This window comes from Triturus cristatus, chromosome 4_2, assembly GCF_964204655.1.
Source record: "Triturus cristatus chromosome 4_2, aTriCri1.1, whole genome shotgun sequence".
In the NCBI taxonomy this organism is placed as follows: domain Eukaryota; kingdom Metazoa; phylum Chordata; class Amphibia; order Caudata; family Salamandridae; genus Triturus; species Triturus cristatus.
Genome location: NC_140586.1, coordinates 567,806,628 through 567,830,104, shown reverse-complemented (window position 1 = coordinate 567,830,104; position 23,477 = coordinate 567,806,628). Strand labels below are relative to the sequence as shown.

General features: G+C 48.0%; 1 protein-coding gene across 9 annotated transcripts in view; it reads right to left on the bottom strand.

The window, feature by feature from the left end:
• The window catches only part of HENMT1 (HEN methyltransferase 1), a 660,905-nt gene that overhangs the window by 583,115 nt on the left and 54,313 nt on the right, over nucleotides 1–23,477 (bottom strand). The window contains exon 1 of one of the 9 annotated variants that reach the window (XM_085602235.1): nucleotides 13,945–13,963. The exons of the other annotated variants lie outside the window; for them this stretch is intronic. The gene's annotated coding sequence lies outside the window, so the exon portion shown is untranslated. Of the gene's footprint in view, nucleotides 1–13,944; nucleotides 13,964–23,477 lie in introns of those variants that run through there. 9 annotated transcript variants of the gene reach the window in all.

Sequence of the window (23,477 nt, the reverse complement as noted above, 5' to 3'; positions counted from 1 at the left end):
CAAACCGGTCCAACCGAGGAGACCCCTACATCTGGAAGATGTGATGGACCACCTCCGGCTGAAGCCGTCACTCATGATCGGCCGAGTAATGCCGACAGACTGTTCGCACGAACATTCAGCACACCGGCTAGATGATTTGCAAACACACAAATCTGATGGTTCTGAGCCCAGGACCAGAGTCGCAGAGCCTCTCGACAGACGATACGACCCTACACCTCCCTGTTTGTTGATGTACCACATTGAGGTAGTGTTGTCCGTCAGGACCTGAACCGACTGACTGCGAAGTGAAGAAAGGAAAGCCTTTAGTGCCAAACGTATCGCCCGCAATTCCAAAGGGTTGATGTGAAGCAACCTTTCCTCTGGAGACCAAAGACGTTTGACCTCTAGATCCCCCAGATGAGCACCCAACCCTAGAGTGGAGGCATCTGTGATCACTGTGGCCCCAGGTGGAGGAAGCTGAAAGGGCTTTCCTTGAGACAGGCTGCCCTCCACACCCCACCAAGTCAAATCCGCTGCAGCTTCTCTGGAGATTCTGACCTTCTTCCCGAGATCTCCATTGTGTTGATACCACTGCCTGCGGAGGCACCACTGGAGAGCCCTCATGTGCCAGAGCGCATGACTGACCAACAGTATGCAGGAAGCGAACAGATCAAGCAGGCGTACAACCTTCAGGACTGGAACAACCGCTCCATCGTGAAACAAAGGGATCATCTTCTGAATGTCGAGAACCCTCTGCGGAGGCAGAAAAGCCAGACACACAGTAGTGTCCAGTATTGCCCCTATGAACAGGCAGCGCTGAGATGTCACCAGGTGAGATTTGGGTACATTTATTGAAAAACCCAACTTGAACAACAGCTGCGTTGTTGCTTGCAAATGGCACATCACTAACTCCGGAGACTCTGCTTTTAACAGCCAGTTGTCCAGGTAGGGGAAAACAGGAACCCCTGACCTTCTGAGATGTGCTGCTACCACTGCCATCACCCTCGTAAAGACTCTAGGTGCGGAAGTGAGACCGAACGGAAGAACCGCAAACTGATAGTGTTGCGATCCTACCGTGAACCGGAGATACTTCCGATGTGACTTCAGGATGGGAAGATGTAAATACGCATCCAGCAGTTCAATGGACACCATCCAGTCTTCCTGTTGCAGCGCAAGAAGAACCTGAGCCAAGGTCTACATTTTGAACCTTTCCTGTCTGAGGTAAAGATTCAAAATCCTGAGGTCCAAGATCGGCCTTAATTGACCGTCCTTTTTGGGATCAGGAAATACCAGGAGTAGCAACCCTGACCCCTTTCCTGCTCCGGAACCACCTCTATCGCACCTTTCTGTAACAAGGTAAGAACTTCCTTCTGTAAAAGCAGTAAGTGGTCCTCTGAGCACAACCCTGGCGAGGAGGGTAAGGAGGAGGAAACTCTAAAAAAGGGAGGGTGTACCCATTCTCTACAAGATTTAAAACCCAACGACCTGAAGTGATCGATTTCCAATCTTGTAGAAAGTGGAACAACCGACCCCCTACCGGACCAACATGTTCTAAGATGGGGGATCTAGAACTGCTTTCCTGAAGTACCAACGGTGGCGGGAGGAGAAGTGGAGGAGGATTGCTGCCAAGAGGCTCCCCTAAGACGTCCTTTATTTTTCCCTCTGTACGATTTGTACAGAGGATTCTGCTGCTGCTGGCTCTGTTGAATCTGTTGGCGGCCACGAAAGGAAGCAGCCCTTCCAAAACCATGATACCGCTTATAGCCGTATCCCCTAGACTGCGTCTGAAGGCCCAGAGACCTTGCAGTTGCTCGGCTATCCTTATAACGCTGCAAGGCAGTCAGCCCTAGTTCCAAACAGTCTCGGCCCATCAAAGGGCAAATCCAGCAGAGTCGCTTGAACATCAGGAGAAAATCTGGACGATCTAAGAAGACCCCATCACACAAGCCAGAGAGTCAGCGGTGTCCGATTGTATCACATGACGGGCCACAGCTTGAGAATCAAAAAGGGCCTCCAAGAAATTATTCCCATCCTCTTCAGGCAACTTTGAAACTAGCTGCTTGACTGAGTCCATCAGAGCATGGATATACCTCCAAAGCAGACAGGTGCATTGACTTTAGAGCCATACTTGCAGAAGAAAATACCTTCTTTGCTGCTTGCTCCATTTTTTTAGAATCCCTATCACCGGGTATGGTAGGGAAAGAACCAGAACATTGCTTCCAACAAGAAGCATGGACCACCTAGCTTTCTGGTGAGGGATGCGAAGACAGAAAAGCCGGATCCCCAGGAGCATGCCTGTACCTTCTTGAAACGGAACGAGTAACTGCAGGAGCAGACAAGGGCTTCTGCCAAACTTCCAAAATAGGCTCCGTTAAAGCCTCATTAAAGGGTAGCAGAGATTCAGAGGCTGTAGAAGGTGTATTAAGAACCTCAGGCAGGATATTAGATTTTACCTTCGCTGAAGGAAGTTGCAGATCAAGCAACTCAGCTGCCTTCCTTATTAGCACATAAGGAGCAATGTCTTGCAATACTTCAGCCTTTGGAGATGAGAGATCATACTCAGGAGAAGTATCCAATCCACTGGCCTCCTGTAAGCCCTCAAACTCGTCCACAGACTCAACAATCTCTCCTTCATCCTGCTCCTGTGCATATTCCTCCTCCTCCTCCTCAAGGAGCCTCTGTGCCTTTCTCTTAGAGCGCGGTTTAAGACTCGGCGGCGCCAACCATGGCGCCGGCGAGGACATCAACGGCGTTGATGGAGGAGCCTCAGCTTCAAATCCTAGCGTCAATTGAATCAGAGTCAAAATGCCAAGCTGGAGTCGTCGGCAACAATGGCACAAAGGGTGCTTGAGCATAGTGGTGAGGCATACCCAAGTTGAAGGCCAAAGGACCCACGGGGCCCGAAGGCGCATCAGATGGAGTAGAGGCCCTAGCAAAAATGCCAAATATTGCATTAAGAAAATGCGTAGGGTCTGATCCAGGAACAGGAATAGGAGGATATGGATCCGTATCTTCCTGAACAAGAACCACATGAGGTTGAACTGGAGCCTGCGGAGCCGGCGCCCGGAGAAGTGAAGCCACATGGACTGGAGAAGACTCCCTGGGCGTCGGAGACATACAAGGAGCCGGAGAACCTTCAGGCGACGAAGAGCCCTTCGACGCTGGCGACCTCGGAGCCGGAGATGGAACCAGCGTCATCCGTGGAGATGAAGTTGGAGAAGGAGATACAAAGTCCTGCCTTCGAAGTCGCTTAGCTGGAGAAGGCGACCTCAAAGCCCTGACCTTCGATGAACCGCGCAGAGCCATATCTCTTCTTAGACATCTTATGTTTTCTTGACTTCGAAGTTTGAGAAGACGACAACTTCGCTCGTTTACGACCCCTCTTTTCCTTTTTTGCTCTGGCTATAAACAGCTTACCTCACGCTCCTTAATGGCCTTCGGATTAATCTTCCTGCAGCTTCGGCATTCATCGATGTTGTGATCCGAAGACAAGCACCAAAGGCAATCATCATGCGGGTCAGTGATCAACATGTGACCGCCACACTCCCTGCAGGGTTTAAATCCAGACTTCCTAGAAGTAGCCATTAGAAATCCTCGAGGATACAAAGTTTTCTCTATAGAAAATGGAGAGTCCCTAGAAAGACCCTTACGCGTAGACTGTGTGGAAAAAAGGGAACTGACGTCAGCACGCCGACAAGGTCCTCTTATGGCTCCGGTGACATCATACGGAGTCGCGAGCGGAGCCGTGCTATTACGACGTCCTCGTCGACGTGGGAGAGCTAGGAAAGAAATTCCGCAGAATGCTGGCGCAGGGGGTATTCAGAAGGAGAGGAATCCACAGGCAGAAGTATTCATCAGAAATAACCCCTGCTCACCCCCTTGGTAGCTTGGCACGAGCAGTCAGGCTTATCTTAGGGGCAGTATGTAAAGCATTTGCACATAACTAACAGTAAAACAGTGAAGACACTACAAAAGGACACCACAGTTAAGAAAAATATCCAATATTTTTATATATCCAAAACAAGACCAAAATGATAAAAATCCAACATACAGTACTTAAACATAGATACTTTGCAAGATATCCTTAAAAGTGCAGAAATACCTCAAAAACACAGTTCGTACGAGTCGGTAGCTCCGTCTGTGGCTACCGCGATAATGAAAACAGAGTCTAACAGCTCCATGCCGACCACGTCAGTATAGGTCAGCGAAAGCGTGGACAGACTGGTAACAGTACCTTTCTAGTTGCAGCTGGCACAATGGTGTGAGTGGGTCGTAGCAACAGTTGCGGTTTTGTTGGAAAATGGAAGCGATGCAGGGTGCGGTGCCCTCTCGATGCAGTGCAGGCAGCGGCTCGGTGACGATCGTCCAGACGGTGTCCGTGAGACCAAGGTTTACGGTGCAGGGCGAAGCGGTGCTCGATGCGGTGCTGGCAGGTTGCTGTGCAAGCAACGGAGCCGGTTAGCGGGAGCTGGAGCCGGTCGGCCCGGGACGGAGGAGCGGCCCGGAAGTCGGAGCCGGGAGATGGAGATCCTCCTGACCAGTGATCTCCGGAGAACGGGGAAGCGCTGAAACTTTGTCTCCCCGCCGGGGGCTGTAGTGGATCGGTGGCGTGCCCGGGGTGCCTCACCACAGAGCGAGCACTGGCGGAATAGTGAGGCCCTGCAGGCGCTGGAAGGCGTTGAACTGCCGTCGCTACCACACCGCAAAGAGGGGAGCGGTGTCACCATCTGAGATGCTCGCGCACTGGAAGTGCGAGGCAGTGGCCGGATCACCCCCTCTCAGGTATTGCGCAGCTGGGTGTGTGGAGCGGGGGCTTCAATTGAGAGGCAGTGGCTGGGAGCGACCCCCTGGACATGAGCGGTGCCCTAGGTTCTCTCTGCCCGCGACAGGCAGTGGCTGTCCCTGATGGGATATAGCCGTGGGTGTGCCTTGGCAGCAGCGGAGAGAGATCGGAGGTGTGGCATTGGCGGCCCAATGACTGGGGTGCGGCCGCGAGGTGCGACGGTGCTGTGCTGGCTGGGCTGCTGAGTGCGCCACTCCCCTTTGGGCCCGAGGACTGGAACAGAGGGTGCATGGCGGCGGGGGCTCCCCGCAGTGGTTGGCACCCCGTGGACAGGGAGGGTGAGGCAGTTTGGGCCTGGTTTGGTTACTTTGGAGCGGGCTGAGCAAGGCATTAGGGGCCCTGGACACTGAGTGGCGCATACCTTTTAGTCGGTTAGCGCACACACTGTTGGAGCTGTGGGAGGAGCGCACTCCGTCCACTGCCGACTTATAACGGGGCTCGGAATGGGGTACTGTTCCAATCTTGGGCCTGAGTGCGGTGCCAGGCTGTATCCCTGGACCACGGAATAGGCGCGGTGTCGCTATAGGGATGCAGCAGCGCAGTGTGACCCCCATTATCCTTGCCACCTGCCTGTGGGTACTTTCTGGGAGACCTGTTCCAGAGGTCTTGCCCTAGGTGCCACGTGGGCGGGACAAGGGACTTCGCAGTGAGAGCAGTGGGCCAGGAATCCTGGGAGGCGCTCTAAACGGTTTGGGGTGCTGCAGGAAGATGTGGGGTGCAAGGACGAGTCACCCCCCGTCACAGGAACTTTGTGTCTCTGCACTGAAGTGGTGGGTGGCTGACATCCTGGCAGCTGCCCCCCGACGGCCAAGATAGGGGCGCACCAGATCCTCCGTTGGGCAGTTTGCCCCGCTAATGATGGAGAAGCCTAGAAGAAAGCAGATGGGAACTCCCCCAGACCACGAGGATGCAACATCTGAGCTAGTACACATGGAGTTCGAAGGTAAGCCCTCGGAAGTCCCTGTCCACCAGCAACTGGCCAAAATTCTAGTGGCCATTGCAGATACCAAGGCGACGCTGCATCAAGACAACAGCCTTGTGGCAGTGGGTCTGGGTCTATTGCGGACGGAGCATGCAAAACTGGCCGACAGGGTTAAGCAGACCGAACACCATTCCTTGTCTAATCAGATGGGGGAATTTACCAGCCGAGTGGCTGTTCTGGAAAGAAGGGCCAAGCACATGGAGGGACGGAACCAAAGGAACAATGTGAGAGTCCTAGGTTTGCCTGAAGGGGTGGAGGGTAACAATATGATCCAGTACCTGGAGCAATTGCTGCGTGAGATGGTTGGACCGGAGGGCCTGTCACAGCTCTACACCTTGGAGAGGGCGCACCGCATCCCAGCCAGGCCTCTGGCCCCAGGGAGGCCGCCGTGCCCAGTGGTGGCCAGACTGCTCCACTTCAAGGATAGAGATGCGCTTTTGCAGAAAGCGCACACGGAGGGCCCAAACGTGGTCGACAATAGCAAAGTGTCCTTGTTCCCCGACTACACATTGAAGGTTCAGAAGCACCGCACCTCCTTCCTTGAGGTCAAAACAGCCCTGCGCGACGAGGGAATCCAATACTCACTGATGTTCCCAGCCCAACTGTGGATAGTGCTGGGTGGGCAGTCGCACTTTTGTGAGGACCCAAAGGCCGCTTGGGAATGGTTGGAAGCCTATTAAACGGAGGGCCGGCCTGGGACACTCTCGAAAGTGGCTCAACCTGCAGCCGGGGAGCCCAGGAAGTGGTTGCGGAGACATCAGCGGCGGGGGAGCTGCAAGAAACCGAGCTCATCACAGACTGCAAAGGAAAGAGCAGAGGCACTACAGGCGGTGGCAGACATGAGGCAGGGTCGGCATCGGATGGCGGCACAGGTTCGAATAAAGGGACGGATGAATCGGACTCTGATGTATCCTGCAGTAACAGTGTTCAGCTACCAATTGTGACTCCGAACACAGCTGATGATATTATCTAAACTGTGGGCTGTGGTTTCAGGTTTTCATTTGGCTTCTTATACACCATTCTCCTCCCTTTATCTGCTTCTCCCCCCTCCCTGTCTTGGGATCCGGTGCCTGCTTCCATTGTTGGGGTTTTGAGGGGGTGGTGGAAATGAATGAATGAATGCAGTTTTTATATAGCGCATAGTTACCCTAGGGCATCCCAGCACTTGTCCAGAGCAAAACAACCAGAAAAAACGGCTAAGAAGTCAGGAACGTCAAGCAGGAAAAAGAAAACTTTTCAAAAGTTTCCGAAACCGACCCAAACTCGTTTCAGACCGCAGACCCATTGGAAGCGCGTTCCACAAGTAGGCAATATTAACCGAAAATCTACGTCCGCCAGACCGCGCCCTTTTCACTCTGGGAACTTGGAGCAGATAACTCTGGTTGGAACGGAGGTCTCTATTGGCCTTATAAGGCACGGCTAAATTCCTCAAAATGGGGGATCCCTTCCCCTGCAGAATTTTATGCACTAAGCATAGAGCCTTAAATTTGACCCTTTCCCGCACCGGCAACCAGTGCAGGGCCTTCAATGCGGGTTTCGCTGACTGCATCCTAGGAGTGTTCATAAGCAGCCTTGCAGCAGCATTTTGAACCTGCTGGAGTTTGTTGAAAGTCGCTTCAGGGGCGCCTAGATAGATAATATTACTAAAGTCTAATCTGGATACAATAAGCTCCAGAATGAGCAGCTTCCTAGATGCCCATGGAAGCAGGGGGATGACTTTACGCGCAGAACGAAGAAGGCCAAAACAGACTCCCGCCGTTTTCTTCGCCTGTGTCCTAAATGAGAGATCTTGCTCCAGCCAAATCCCTAAGCTCTTGATTTCCTTCCTGGGACTCGGAAGAGCTCCCATACAGCTAGGCCAGCTAGTCAGAGGAAGCGAAGGGGTTTTGTTCCCTAGCAATATTAATTCAGTTTTTGAACCATTCAGCTTTAAAGCCAAGTCACACATCCAAGTATGGATTTCGGACATGCAGGAATGCAGAGAGTCTGGGTTGTCGTTAAGATGGGAGAGAGCAACCACCAGCTGCGTATCGTCAGCATAGCTGATGATTTTAAAACCAAAAGGGGCCACCACATCCTCCAGGGGGGCCATATATACATTAAACAATGTAGGGCTAAGAGAAGAGCCCTGTGGCACACCACACTGGAGGGGGATAGACGCCGAGCGTTCACTACCTTCCTAGGTAGGATCAGCCTATCAAGGCGGGCGCACCCCGGGTGTTCATTGGTGCGTTTGTTAGGCGTCCGTGGTGATTGCCATGCTCCCCATAGGTCCCAACTCCGCAGCTTTGGGCCTTCTATTTAGGTCCTTGCGCTAGTACCTTTGAGCCTTAACTAACTACTGCAGTTCAGTATAATGCAGTTCTTCTGCAGGTTTGGGCAGCTGACCTTTGTCAGTCCACTCATGGGTGTGGGAGTTATGTTGGTTTTGTTGTTACACACCAGGACGTTTGCGACACTTCTACAGGTTGGTGCTTTGGGGGAGGGTTACTGGGGGGACGGACTGTACTGAGAGATGGCCAGTGCTAGTAATCCGGCTGAGGAGTTTAAACTCCTGACCTGGAACCTTAGGGGTATGGGCACTCCCTCCAAACGCTACAGTATCCTGAACTACATACGACGTCGGGGAACCCACGCGGTACTGTTGCAGGAGACCCATATCACGGAGGTGGAAGTGCCTAGGCTGCGACGTAGATGGCGAGAGCAGCTATTTGCAACTACTTACTCGGCTTTTGCAGGGGGGTGCTAGTGTGGGTCAGGCCTGGGATCCCCTTCCAGGTCTCCCGGAAAATCAGACACAGAAGGGAGATTTGTAGTGGTCAGGGGTAAATTGAAGGGCAGGGAAATAACGTTGGGAAGTGTTTATGCGCCAAATCGTGATCAGCTTTCCTTTCTAGAGCGGCTCTCTGGGACGTTGGCAGGAGTGGCACAGGATGACTTTATTCTGGGGGGCGATTTTTATTGTGTATGTTACATAGGATGGGACAGATCTACTCCCCCTTTGAGAGGTACAATAGCACCCACTGTGGCTAAGTGACTCAAGGCTTGGTTGAATGGGTGGGAATTGATAGATGCTTGGAGATTGTACAACACACATAGAAGAGAATACTCTTATTACTCCTCCCTGTATGACTTACATACGAGACTGGATATGGTCTTCTGCCCTGACAGGCTGGCTCCCATGTGATCTCAGGCTGAATATGTAAGGATCACAGTCCCTTGCTAATACGATTTGCCCCTACCCTCGAGAGGGCCCCCATCCCACTGTGGCGCCTAGATCCCACTCTGTTGGAAGATGACAGCTTTAAACAACTCCTCTCTGAAGCCATGGCCACCTATTTTGCGGAAAATCATGGAACCACTAGCTCCCACTTGATAGAATGGGATGCCTTTAAAGTGATACTCCGAGGACAATGTTTAGGGCAGGAAGTAGGGGCTAGATGGGAGATTGCCCATGAACTTGAATCCCTGAAAGCTCAGATCCTGGCGTTAGATAGACAGAGGGTGGGGCGGAAGTGCAGGGTCGACTGGCAGAAGTGAGGAGCCTCTGTAACTCCACATGGGACAGGCTACGGACGCTAGACTACCGAATGTACCAAGAACGGCAACACGTAGAAGGGGGCAGAGCGGGGAGGCTACTGGCCTGGTTGATTAGACCGAAAAGCAGGGGAACCCCAATTCCCAGTATCCGTGATGGGCATGTACTATGCTCCCCACAGGACATCAAGGATTCGTTCCGGGAGTATTACGAGTAACTCTATGGGACCCCAGGAGAAATATGGGGAGATGATGTACTGGAATATTTAGGAGAGTTAGGATTGCGGGGATTAGACAGAGACTCACTGGCGCTGCCGGTAAAGGCTGGGAAATTTAGAGCAGCCATCAAAGAGATGTCGTGGGGGGAAAACACCTGGGCCTGACAGCCTCGCTGCCAAATTTAACGCCTCCTTTGTGGATATATTGGCCTCGAGGTTAGAACAGATCTATGTGACTGCACTACAAGAGAAGCGGATACCATCATTGCTTCAGGAAGCATTGGTGATTCCCTTGCCAAAAACAAAGAAGGATGTAGCAGCGGTATTGGAATTTTGGCCCATGTCTATGTTCAACATTGATTTTAAAATCTTATGGCGTTAGCGATTAGGCTTCTGCCAGATGCAGAAACTGGTCCATACAGACCAGAGCTGCTTTATACCCTCACGCTCCACATCCAACAACTTGAGAAGGTTATATCATGTCCTTTTCCAAAAAGACCTGGGCGACTATCCGAAAGCTGTGGTAGTGGCAGTAGACCTGGAAAAGGCCTTTGACTCCCCGAGATGGGACTTTTTACTAGCAGTCATGGGGAAAATGCAGATGGGAGCTGGCTGGTCACAATGGGTCCTCTTGTATGCGAATCCTAGAGCTGGAGTGCGTACAGGTGCAGCGGTCTCCACCCCATATTCTATATATAGAGGAACCTGCCAGGGGTGTTCTCTGTCACCATTGCTCTTCGCTCTTGCTATGGAGCCACTAGTAGAGCGATTCAGGCAGGAAAGTGAGAGACTAGGGGTGGCTCTTAATGGGACTCACCATATAATATCTTTATACGCAGACCACGTATTGATCTATCTGCGGAATGGACCTTGTGGGATCCAGATTGTGTTGCAAATTTGAGGAATTTGCTAAGCTCTCGGGACTACGTATAAACAAAACCAAAAGCTATGTGTTCCCATTGAGTCCCACACTGGACAGACCGCTGGATTTCCCGCTAGATCTGGAGTGGGCGTCGACCTCCTTCAGGTACCCAGGAATACAGATCTATCATCGTAAAGTGGACCTGCTCGAGGGGAACCTTGGAAGTGCCCTGGGAGCATTCCAGGCAAAGGTCTCCTTTTGGCGATCACTCAAATTGCCAGTAATGGCTAGGGTAGCACTGTCCAAGATAGTGGTGCTACCACGACTCTTATACTTTTTCGTCAGTTTGTCTGTGGTGATCCCAAAGAGTTGGTTTAAAACCCTGGACACCTTATTGAGAGATTTGGTGTGGGATGGCGGACGTAATAGAGTATCCCAGCAAACAGTGCAACTTCCACTTACAGGGGTAGGACTGGGTTCCCCCGATTTCGAAGCCTACTACTTGGCGACACAGCTCCAGTGGCTGGCCAGGTGGCTTGCTGGGAGAGGGCTCGACACGTTATCACTGCCGGCTAGTACCGCAGAAATGACCTTGCTCCCTAGAATGCTTAACCGTCGCCAGAAGATCAAACACATGGGGACGTTGCTCTCAGTGGCGGTAACGTGCTGGGATAGATGCACTGCAAGATCTAAAGATAGACCGCTTTATGTATCAAGTATTCCCCTTACAGGCCTCCCACAAGTAGGGATGGGTTCCCTCTCACACAGCGGCAGTTGCAGGGCTGAGAGGCAGCAGGAGTGCTGACGGTTGGGGGAATTGCTATAGAGATGGGTTGCTGCTCCCGTCAGAGGCCTTTCTGGAGTATCATGACTTACCACAGGGACAGTTCTTGAATTACCATAAGATACGGGGCGCTGGCAGAACTGTGGGGCGTAGACACGACAGAACCTGCCACGCAATGCCACCCTTCAGGCAATGGTGACTTTGGGCTCGGCGAGACACCTAGTAAAATGGCTCTACTTAGCAATAATGAAAATGACTCACCGGCCTTTGCCGCGAGTACAAGAGAGATGGGAAGGCACCCTAAATAGGCAACTGACTGAGAAGAAGTGGAAGAAGGTCCTGGGAAGTCCAAAAAGGTGTCTAGGAATGCAGCCTTTAAACTCCTACAATTTAACTTTCTCCATAGAACATACCTTGCCCCACACAGGCTGAATGTAGTGTACAGTAGGGATGATCAGGCCTGCGCCAGATGCTCTTTAGTCGACGCCAATTTTGATCATATGGTATAGTATGGTCATGTCCTGGGCTTACAGAGTACTGGATTAGGATAATAGACACTGTCAATGGGGTCTTGGGGCGTAATTTGGTGAGCTCCCCAGAGGTATGCCTTCTGGGCTTGTTCCCAAGACCCAAATCCAAAAGAATGGGTCATAGGTTTATAGACCTGGCTTTACTCTTGGCTAAGAGACGGAGAGCCCTTCGGTGGAAGGCAAAGCGGAATCCCTTACTTATAGATTGGGAAAATGATGTGTCCTTTTGGGCCAGAGCAGAGGAGAAGGCCTTAATCGGAGAGAATACGATTACGAAGAGGCACAAACCTTTGGCAGAACCCTGGGCTGATATACTTAGAGGCTGGGACACACGTAACACACCGGATCAAGAGTCCCAAACGAGCACGGCTGACTGAGGGGCCAGGAGAGGCGCATAACCCCTAATCCCTTGATGACTATAACAGAACTTGTCCATGACTTTGGGCCCCGGGGAACAGGTTGGGTTTGCTCCCCTATATCAGGCCACTATTTGGATATCTCCCTGGATGTCAGTGGCTGGTCACTGCCCCGATTTGTTTTGGCCTCTCCTGGCGTTCCCCTCTTCTTCCCCCCTTCCTCTGGAGGCCCCCAACCCAACAGTAGCGTCAAGCACATTCTCCGATACCAGTATTGATAGAAGACCCCTGGTAGTTTTACAGTTGTTAATTGTGCACCAAGTTTGTGGATGCACCGAGTCAGATTTCCTTTCCTTTTTGCCATTCCTTTCCTCTTATACATTTTTTGAGTTACTGTATGGCAGTTGTGTATGCACTCTGAATATATGTATATCTGTAAAAGATGGTGTTGATAAACTCAACCACTCCCTATCGCGCACTATGCCATAGCAAGGGTTTAATGTAGAGCTCGAAGAGATGGTCGCAATGGAGAAACTAATTATGGACTCACTGATGTAGAGCAATAATATCTTAACTCAGTGGTATATCAATGCTGTGAAAAGGAGAGGGCTGTCAGTGAATGTTTTAAAGATGATACTCTTGCTATGGATGTGAGACTATATTGAATGTGAATGTTATTTTTACAAATGCCAATAAAACAGATATTTAAAAAAAAAAAAGTAAAGAAAGTCCAGTCCAGTCCTTTCACTGCCCATGGCAGAAGCAGCAACTGCAGGCCGCCAACCCAACAAAGCAACAATACAGCGACACAGTACTCCTCCTGGCAGCTCTCCCAGCTCTTCTCCTTGGCAGGTTCCTCGATTCCAGCGAGCTCTGAAGTTCAGGGGTCTGGGCCCCAGTATATATACTAATCCTTTATTCTCTCAGGCATAAAGTGTCTCTGTTTAGTCCAAACCAGTTCTATTCTCTTTGGCCCAGCTTTCTGGCAGGAGGTTAGAAACAGCATTGTCTCACTAAAAGATGCATTTTAACAGTCTGAGTTCAGGCATACTAAACTTTATTTTCCTACCTTGTTCCCTGGGGTAGTTATGTTTATAGGATGTTATAAGCAAACTCCCCAATCTATCCAATGGGAACAGGTAGCCTTGCAATAGTGAAAAACGAAATGGGCAGTAGTTCAGTATCAGGACATGCCACACACGCCAGGGCATGTCCTACATTTCACATACACTGCACCCTGCCCACAGGGGTACCTGGGGCCTACCTTAGGGGTGACTACCATGTACAAAAAGGGAAGGTTAGGTCCTGGCAAGTGAGTGCACTTACCAGGTCGACATGACAGTTCCAAACTGTGCGCAGACTCTGCCGTGGCAGGTCTGACCTACCTTTACAGGGCTACTTCTGTGGGTGGCACAATCAGAGTTGCAAGCCCACTAGTAGCATTTGATTTACAGGCCCTGGCACTCTCAGTGCACTTTACTAGGAACTTCATTGTAAATCAAATATGCCAATCATGAAAACACCAATCCATAACACAATCTACAACAGGAGCACTTGCACTTTAACAATGAACAGCGGTCAAAACCAGGAGAACAAAAAGCAAAAAGACAGGGGAAACACGCCAAAAGATGCCAAGTCTAAAACATTTTTTTTTTTTTATCTTTCATGTAGGAGACTCAGCTTATCCTAACCGACCATGGTTGTTAGCACCACCGAGGAATACAAAAACGCCAGGGGAAGTCCGCTTCAATTAGGCCAATGTAAGAACACAGAGGCCAGTGGCGCGGTCTTTTGGGCCCCAAAAGGCCAGATTTTGCGGTTTGGATAGACTGGTGGAGCCCTCCTCTACTCACGTGATAAGGTATGCCAGATTATCAGGACTTGCTGCATGATGCAAAACATAGGCCTGCGACCGAACGTCCTGTACATCGCAGAGGGTGGAGACCATAAAGAAGCACCGGGTGATAATGTTGAAATGCCAAATGAAGTTGACAGTGGTGAAGAGAAAGAAACGGACTTACGTCAAGATGTTATTGACAACTTCATGAGTGCAAGTATGAAATAACATAGTATGACATTAGAAAAAAAACATAGTATGACATTAAGGTAAAACCAACTTTTAATCTAATAGGATAACAGTGCGTGCTGGACATCTCTTTAGAAAGGGCAAGCTGATAAAATTCAGGCCAAAGATGTTTGTTGACCAAAGTTTTGACACATTGACTACTGGTACCATTTACATTGTTTATGTTTCATTATACGAAGAAAACGTGTCCTCAAAATTATTCATTTGTAAGTTGCCTATTTTGTAATGCAATTTAATAAATCTTTTTGTTTTTATTTGTTTTAAGACCCTTTGCCATGTCATCGTCATTTGGACATTTCAAAGTTGTGACATTTGCAGTTTAATGCTGCTGTTGCAAATTACAAAGGAAACGAACTGATCCTGTGAAAGACACACTTTGGGGGTACATATCTTGTCAAAGACAATTTGTACGGTTATTGATTTGGAGTTATGAAGATTACAGTACTGTTGAATGGTGCCCTCAAGCCAATATGTGCTGCTTAAATTGCTCTAATCACATCTAGTATTCGACCCAAAGCATACTAATCTCTTGACATTGGCTAAATCCTCATTTTGTGTCAAGTGTATGAAGTGGTTTATTTATTTATCAGGTTTTGTATAACGCAAACTTGACCCTAAGGTATCAGAGCGCATTACTGAGCTAGCACAGTAGCAATTACACAAGTTACATAAAGAGTAAATAAAAATACATATTAATGGTATAAAAAGATGTATACAATAGATAGTAGGGTATGTAAACGATATAGCAGCAATTGCACGAGTTACGTAAGAGTAAATAAAAAATACATGGGAACAGTATATAAAAGAAGTAAATGATATACAGGGGCTATCTAAACACTATAGCTCTGAGGTAGTTATGGTAGGGTGTTATAAGGGTGGGGAGAGTAGAGACGCAGTGCCACCCCCCCCCCCCCGAGGTAGTGGTGCTCAAATTTACATGGAGGGTGTGGGGTAGGAGCATCAGGGCAATCAGAGATTTGGGGAGGGGGGGGGGGGTTCAGGTATTCATTTAGAAGCACAAGTTTACGTTTTTTCCTGAAATGAGGGAATGGGCGATTTTCACGTAAATTCTGAGGCAGTAAGATCCATATTCTGGGAGCGTTCCCGGAGAAGGAGCGCGCGTTTGCTCTTTCTTAAATTTGGGTGGAATTAGGTGTAGACTGTTAGAGCTTTGAAGAGGCCTCTTTTGTCCAGCTTTTGATAGTTTGTTTGCAGTTTTGAGTATGTGCCTCATCATTGTAGAACAAACTTCTAGTATCAAACCATTTAAAGGTGGTTGTGACATTGCAGCAGACATTGCAACAATGTCTTGGAATGATCCTGTGGCCACAAAATGGAGTCATGACAGGATTTTCACTATTGGGGTAATTTGATCAGGCTCATACTGATGACAGTTTACTTATTGAATCAGATTTTTGGGCTACATCACGTTCTTCCGTGGTGGCAATGTCTGGAACTGTAAATGTTAAAATGGCTGGTTTGGATTATGCAGGAGTTGTAATTTGTTTGTAAACTATAACAAACATTTATTTCATACAATTTGATAACATACATCTTTAGGGTTTGTGCTATTTGTTCTTTTTCATCATTTTAGAAAAACGTGAGTACATTAGCTACAAGGCATTTGTATATGGGTAAACAATCATTTTATTTTTTACATTGTAATATGTGTGATGCGTTATGTTATGGTATGTTATATAAATGTATTACACGCATGGCTACTCGTGAGTGTCCCGGCGCGAGACCAGCAAGATACGTCAGTGAGCTTCAGGTAAATAAATGAGTTTTCAGTTTCTTCTTAATTACAACTGGATCCTGGATGGTACGCAGGACCAGAGGAAGAGCATTCCATGCAACCGCTGCTTTCACTGAAAAAGAGCTGCCCCCTATCCTCCGACGCTTAAAACGTGGGACCTGGGCAAAGCATAGGGACGAAGAGCGCAGGGAGCGCGCAGGAAAATAGAAGGGTAAACGCCTCTGCAGGTAAAGAGGGCCACACCCATAAAACGCATGGTGGGCCAAGGTCAGAAGCTTAAATTTCACTCTGGCTGCCATGGGCAGCCAGTGAAGAGAGCGCAACTGATGATGCACACTGTCCCTGGCCGACAGACCCGATAAAAGTCTGGCTGCGGTATTTTGGACCACCTGTAACTTCAACAGGTAGCCCGGGATACCAGCAAAAAGGACATTGGCATATTCCAGCCGAGAGAAGATCAACGCAAGTGATTGTTTCCCTCGCTGCAAGCGGCAGAAGGGGAAAGAATATTCTAAAAGAAGCAGGCCAAACAACCGCCGGCCAGCTTCTTGATGTGTACTGAAAAGGAAAGGCCTTCATCAGACCAAACCCCCAGGTTTTTGACTGGCTTCCCAGTTGAAGTCGGTAGTGGGTAATCGGGACCCCAGAGCTGCTCTCTGAAGTTAAGGGGAAATGTGCCAAAAAGCAGAATCTCTGATTTCCCTTCATTGCATTTGAGCTGTGCCTTCGCCAACCATCTGAAGATAGATGAAAGGCAATGTTGGACCAGTAGTACAGAGTCCGAACCTTTGTCCAAGGTAAAAAGCAGCTGGGTGTCATCCACGTATGCCAACACCTTAGCACCCAGCTCCTCTGTCAGGTAAATCAGAGGAGTCGCATAGATATTAAATATGAGGGCACTAAGGAAGGATCCCTGCGGGACACCCGTTGTTACCGGCTGAGGGGGAAGAGGAGGGTGGTGGAATCCAGATCTGCTCGGACCGGCCTTCCAGGAAGGATCGAAACCAGCTCTACACAGTGCCTGACAGACCAATCTTGGCCAGACGTGACAAAAGAAGTGAGTGCAGGATCGTGTCAAACGCAGCCGAGAGGTCGAGCAAGATCAGCGCAGCCCTCCCGCCTGCGTCCAGATAGTCCAGTTTCTGTGCTGTGTGACGCCCGGAACCCAGATTGAGCTGGGTTTAGAAGCGCCTCCTTTTCCACAAAGTCGGTGAGCTGATTGTTTACCACCTTCTCACACACCTTTGCCAATGCAGGGAGGAGGGAGATAGGCCAGTAAATCCCCGGACAAAGGGGGTCCAATGACTGCTTTTCGAGGAGGGGGAAGATCTTGGCCTCCTTCCAAGCCAGAGGAACCACCGCTTTCTGGAGGGATAAATTAATGAGGGAGGTCACTTCTGCGTTAGCAACCTCAGCTACCACTGCCAGAATCCTAGCAGGACAAGGGTCCGAAGGCGAGCCCGACTTTAGACCTGTAAGGATTTTAAGACATTCCAGAGGATCAACTGATGGAAGGAATAAATGATAAATACATTGAGAAAAGAAATACAACAGCAGTCTTAGACTTTGTTAGTTTTGTTTTTATTCAAAGAAGCTAAAACAGGATGTAAACAACAACAAAAATATTAAAAAGTTATAAAACTTACTCATGGTGAATGAAACTATTATTGAGGAGCCAAACATTTTTTAAATCCAATGTTCAAAATACAATTGGCATCAGAAAGGTAAATTTGTTCAGAAAATAGTCCACAGAGTGAACAATAGTCATACACTGGAGGAAATTGAGATCTGTGTCTCTTGGTGGTGGTGATCTTGCCATCCTCTCCTGATGGTCCGGGTGAATGTGTGCTGGAGGGTTGGTGGATCCACGGTTGCAGGGACTGAGGTGGGTGCATGGGCCTCCCTTTCTGTGGGTGAAGCAGATGTAGTTGGCTCAAATGTTTTTGGGCCACAGAAAGGGGAAGATGGTGCTGAAAAAGGCATGCACAAAAGGGTATAAATGTCATGCAAGACCCCAGTCAGGGAGCCCATATTGGAGTTGTAATGTTCCATCTTAACATTGAGCTCCCTCTGCAACTGCTTCATCTCCAGAAGCTCTGTAAGGACTAGGCCTATCATGTCTTGGGACTGATGGAGGGGTCCCAGGAATTGGTGAATGGTGGCCTGGGTGACAGTGAACCGAGAGTGACCTCACTTTGCTGGCCCACAGATTCCCTCACAAACCCCCACTACCCTGTCTCCTTGACCCAGTGTTCCCCATCCCACTATTTCTTGGCTGAACTGGAGGTGGTGTATCAACAAGAGGCAGGACTCAGGGGCACAAGATTGGGGGTGATGTTGGTTTGGACACCGGAAGTGGAGGGATCTACAGGCTGAGGGGTGATAACAGCTGAGATAGGAGGTGTAGATGTGGGCTGACTGTCACTCACTGGAGCAGTCTGCCCATGCAGACCAGATGAACCAGCCTACTCCTCATTAGCCGAACTTTCAGGAGTAGAGTCCTCCCTGGAGTCTTGTTCCTAGTCTGGAGTGGAAGTATCCCGAGTGGTAGATTGTTGTCCACGTACTCTGGGTGTTGGACCTATTATATATGTAGAAGAAACAAAAACAATTTGTAAAAGTCTGGATTATACATAAATTGAGTTTGAAGCTAAAAATGAATAAAAGGAAAACATTAATTACTATCATGAATGTATCTTTCAGTGGTATTATGACACAATACACAAAAAGCTTAAATTAGACACTAAACAACTTCAAAAAGTAGGTAAAAAGATGTTCTGAAATGGAAAAAATAAAAAGTACACGTAAGATATACCAAAGATTCAACACAACGAAGTAGTGAGGAGAAATGCAACAAATACCATTCCAAGGCCTAGCAGGCAAACATTCTGAAAATTACACAACTTACAAGGATAGTTAGCATTAATCACCATATAAACACTGCATTTATATTCTGCATACAAAATTACAAACCTTCACATTTGTAAGCTAGAAAAAATTGATTTGGGAAATAAATACTATCAATTCACTGAGATACCAAGGATAGGGCAACATACAACATTAAACACACACATTTAAAAACAAAATATGAAATAGAGATTGATAAACTATATAACGCTTCAAAGTATGTGACATTTTCCATAACAGAGAATGAGAAAAATTACATTGTGTTATTATTTTCACATAACAAAAAAGGCATTGTGGTAGCTGTATTCATTTCAATTAAACATGCACAACACTTGCAAAATTTTAAGTTTAACACACTTAGTGAAGATATGCAGTAAGAACCAAAAACTGACATTTTGAGTTTAAAAAAACATATATGAGATATGCTGTCTGGGGTAAAAGCACCATTTCATCTTGTGAACTGTACTGGAGATTGAAACCTGTAATCTTAGTTACAACAAAATATATTCAAACAAACAAGACAAAAGAAAGTATACTGATATATCTAGGTTTATATGATTAACAAAGGTGCAAAACTCTACGCAGCAGCTAGATTAAAATGAAAAAGGATATTTAGGCTGAGTGACAAATTCCAAAGTATAACTTACCAGTCTACACTCCACCAGGGATTCCTGTCAAGCCTTCGGATGTAGGATCTGCAAGACCTCCTCCCAGGGAAAAAGTTGTAAAGGAGGGCTGGGAGAGCCACTATCAGTCCTCTGAGCCTCCATGTGACGCTTGGAGGCCAGGGAACACTCTCCTCTGCAGGTCATTCCACCTCTTCCTAATTTCCCCGTATGCGCAGGTTGTTTGCTACAGCATTCACTTTGTCAACTATTCTGGCCCACATTTGCCTTTTCTGAGATATGGTTGTATTTTGTACTTGGGCTCCAAACACTTGTGTCTCTACTCTAATCATTTCATCCACCATGACTGACAATTCTTCCTCAGTAAAAATGGGATTTCTCCGCCCTGCCATTATAATTAAGGCTCCCTGTTTTCTGTTTTTACAGATTTTTACAGATAAATACAGTCAGAAAACAATGTGTTTTCTGTCTGCATACATTTTTAAAAGTGGATAGATACAGAAAATTGCACTCTTTTCAGGTGACTCTCCGTGCTGTCTTTGATGAATATAGGCCAGCAGCTGAGAATATGGATAGCATGGGAAATTTAAAAACAGGATGAAATTTCTTTAAATAATGGCATATGTCGGAGCCCCTTGCGGCTCGCCATCGGTAGCATCACACTCAGAGAGGCATAGGCTTTTCGGCGCGAGCTTTATTAGTGTCCATGTATGCGGACGATATTACACTCTACGTTCGGCAACCACGGGAAAACCTCAGTCTGCTCGGCGATTAGTTTTGGTGGCTATTCCGGTATCCAGGTTAACAGGAACAAGTCAGTATTATTCCTGCTCACGGATGCCACGGCCCCTTTTGAATCTGACTACCCCTTTGTATGGGCCTCTGAGCCTACTAGATATTTGGGAGTTTGGTTGAGCAGTGACGTCGATGAGCTCTGGAGGGCTAATTTAGGTTGCGCTGTTGACTGGTTTGAGTCCAAAATCCCCCTCTGGAATCGACTACCGCTATCTCTGGCTGGACGTATAGCAATCGCAAAGATGGTGGTGCTCCCAAAATTCTTATATCTCTTCGTCAACATCCCTATCCCTCTCACGGCTCACTTCTTCCGTAGGGTCCGTTCGCTGCTCATCAATCTGGTCTGGGCTGGGAGGCAACCCAGGGTCGCCTACAACATTCTCACCCTTCCAATGACGCATGGCGGTCTGGGAGCCCCGGATTTTAAGCTTTATGCTTGAAGCGCACAGGTGAGCTTTCTTTATTTTTGGCTTCACCCCACCCCGTTCCAGCCTCACGTAGCAGTGGAGGCGGACCTGGCAACCCCTTGGCCGCTCTCGACTGCGCTCTTTGCTCCAGCGAAGCTCCTGTGCACTGAAATGGACATGGTCGAGGACTTGCGCTGGGCCTCGGACGGCATTCTCAAGTTTTATGGCTTGGACCTGCTTTCGGCAAACACCATTGCTCACCATTCCGCTTTCCCCTCACTCCAGTCGACGGGGATGGTTAAACACACTAATCGCCTTAGCCTCCTAACCATCTCGGATCTGTACCCTGGGGAGACCTTTATCTCGCTCGCTCCTAATGCTGGTCTCATGGACACTCTGCTATTTTACCAGGTTTGGGCGACATGCAGGAAGATACATCCTTCCTTTCCCCAGCCCCCCCCAATCGCTGGCCCGGCTTGACATGCTTTACGCCTCTTCCTTCCCAAAGAAACTGGTCACTAAAATGTATGCTTGTACACTAGCAGCTTCCTCGGTCTCCACTGACCCGGCAGGTATGGCTTGGGGCGAGGACCTGAGAATCGAGATCTCAAGCGGACTGGCTTTACTGCTGTTCCCAGATTAAGCATCTCTCCCCCAACTACCGCTTGTGATTAATACACTTTAAAATATATACACAGATTATATCGCACTCCCGCTCATCTCCACAGATTAGGTCTTGTGGCTAGTGACAGATGCCTACGCTGCTCCGCGGCCGATTTTGGCCATCTTGCCTGGTTATGCCCCCGAGTCGCGGCATTTTGGCAGGAAGTATGTGTAATTATCTCCGAAATCACCTCCTCGCCATTGCTGCCCAACCCCACGATCTGCCTCCTGGGCTTTGTTAAGTTCTGCCCAGATGCAACCCGTCGATTGAAAGCCATGCTGCTCGTTCTGGCTAGGTGCAGGGTCTCCATGTGTTGGGGCCGCAGGCCCGCGCCTAGGGTGCCGCTCTGGTTGGAAGACGCCTCTCGCTGCCACACCCTCCTTTCTGAGTTTTGGGATCTCTTGCCGGCTAAAACCCGTCCTCTAGATATATGGGGGCCACTAGTTACCTATCTTGCAAGCCACGCCGCTCCGCAAACAGCGATCTCTCCCGCGCTCCCCGCCGGCTCCGCGGCTGCCGGTCCATAAGCTGGCCCTCTCCAGTACACGGTCCCCCACCCTTGTCTCTCCCTCCCTTACACATGTTTCTCCCTCTGGGTGCCCGCTCCTGCCCTTTTTCACTGAGCTGTTGGTAACTCTTCTGGATAAAGTTTTTATTGTCGTTTGAACATGTGATTATTTCTGTGGTACTGTAACGCTTCCACGCGTTGTCTCCTGTAATTTGGCAATTGTGTAATTGTACTGTGCATATTCTTTGAAATAAAGGTTTTTTTGACACAAAAAAAAATAAAAATAAATAATGGCATATGTCAATATACATTTATGGTATAATGCTAGTATTTACCAGTGGATGTATTGGTATGTATTATTTGACAGCTTAAATAGTAAAACCCAACAGACATCAAATTATGAGTGCGCGTCTATCAGATAAATAAATATGGAAATGTACAGTTATTCAACTTTATTTATACGCGAAACACAAAATAAATATGGATAAATACATACAAAATGGCCCAAAAATAAATATAGATAAATAGACGGAAAGGTTGAAAAAATACCATAAAATCGGGAGCCCCAATTATAATTAAGGCTCCCGGTTTTCTGTTTTTACGGATTTTTACAGATAAATACAGACAGAAAACAATGTGTTTTCTGTCTGCATTTATTTTTAAAAGTGGATAAATACAGAAAATTGGGCTTCTTTTAAGTCACTCTGTTCTGCCTTTCATGAACTATATGCCAACAGCTGAGCAGATGGACAGCATAGGAAATAAAAAAAAAATAATGCAATTTCATTAAATAATGCCATGTGTCAACATACATTTGTGGTATAATGCTAATATTTACCAGTGGATGTTTTGTTATATAATATGCGGCAACTGAAATAGCTAAAACAGACAGACATCAAAGTATGTGTGCGCGTCTATCAGTTAAATAAAATGTGGAAATGTACAGTTTTACCACTTCATTTTTTCGCAAAACACATTAAATATGGATAAATACAGATAAAGTGGGCAAAAAATAAATATGGATAAATACAGATGGAAATGCTAAAAAAAAAATAAAAAAAATACCATAAAACCTGGAGTTCTAATTATAATGTGATTAAAAGACTTTGTAAACCCACAAGTCAAAATAATACTCAGCCAAAACTTTTCCAGGAAAATGTTGTGCTGTGCTGTAATGGCAAAGGATCATGGTCTGAATTGGATGGTGTTTTATAGATGGCATGCAGGTGAAAACATTTAAGCGAAAAAAGAAGAAAAAAAAAAACACAGGTTTGTAATGCTAGTCTCCATCCAATGGTCTCAGTAATGGTACATTCTTGACTGAGTCCCGCTACAGATTCCCTCCACCTGGAAACTGCAGCTAGGACACCGCCAGCACAACTATGAATTCTAAATAGGCGTAGTGCAACCCTGCCGCCCCAACGGCGGCGGAGTACTATTCGCCAGCAGAGAAGTCAGACGCGTCGCCTGTGTTGAGCAGCATACGCAAAGGAAAACACTCGGTCAACCCGGGCGGAGGTTCAGCCTGTATATATCTACATAAGGCAGGCGGGATTCCTTCAGCATGATAGAGTACTTGGAAACTGTCGTCGAGTGACCACAGTAGTTCTGCCAAGATCTAAATCAGGCCCTAAGTC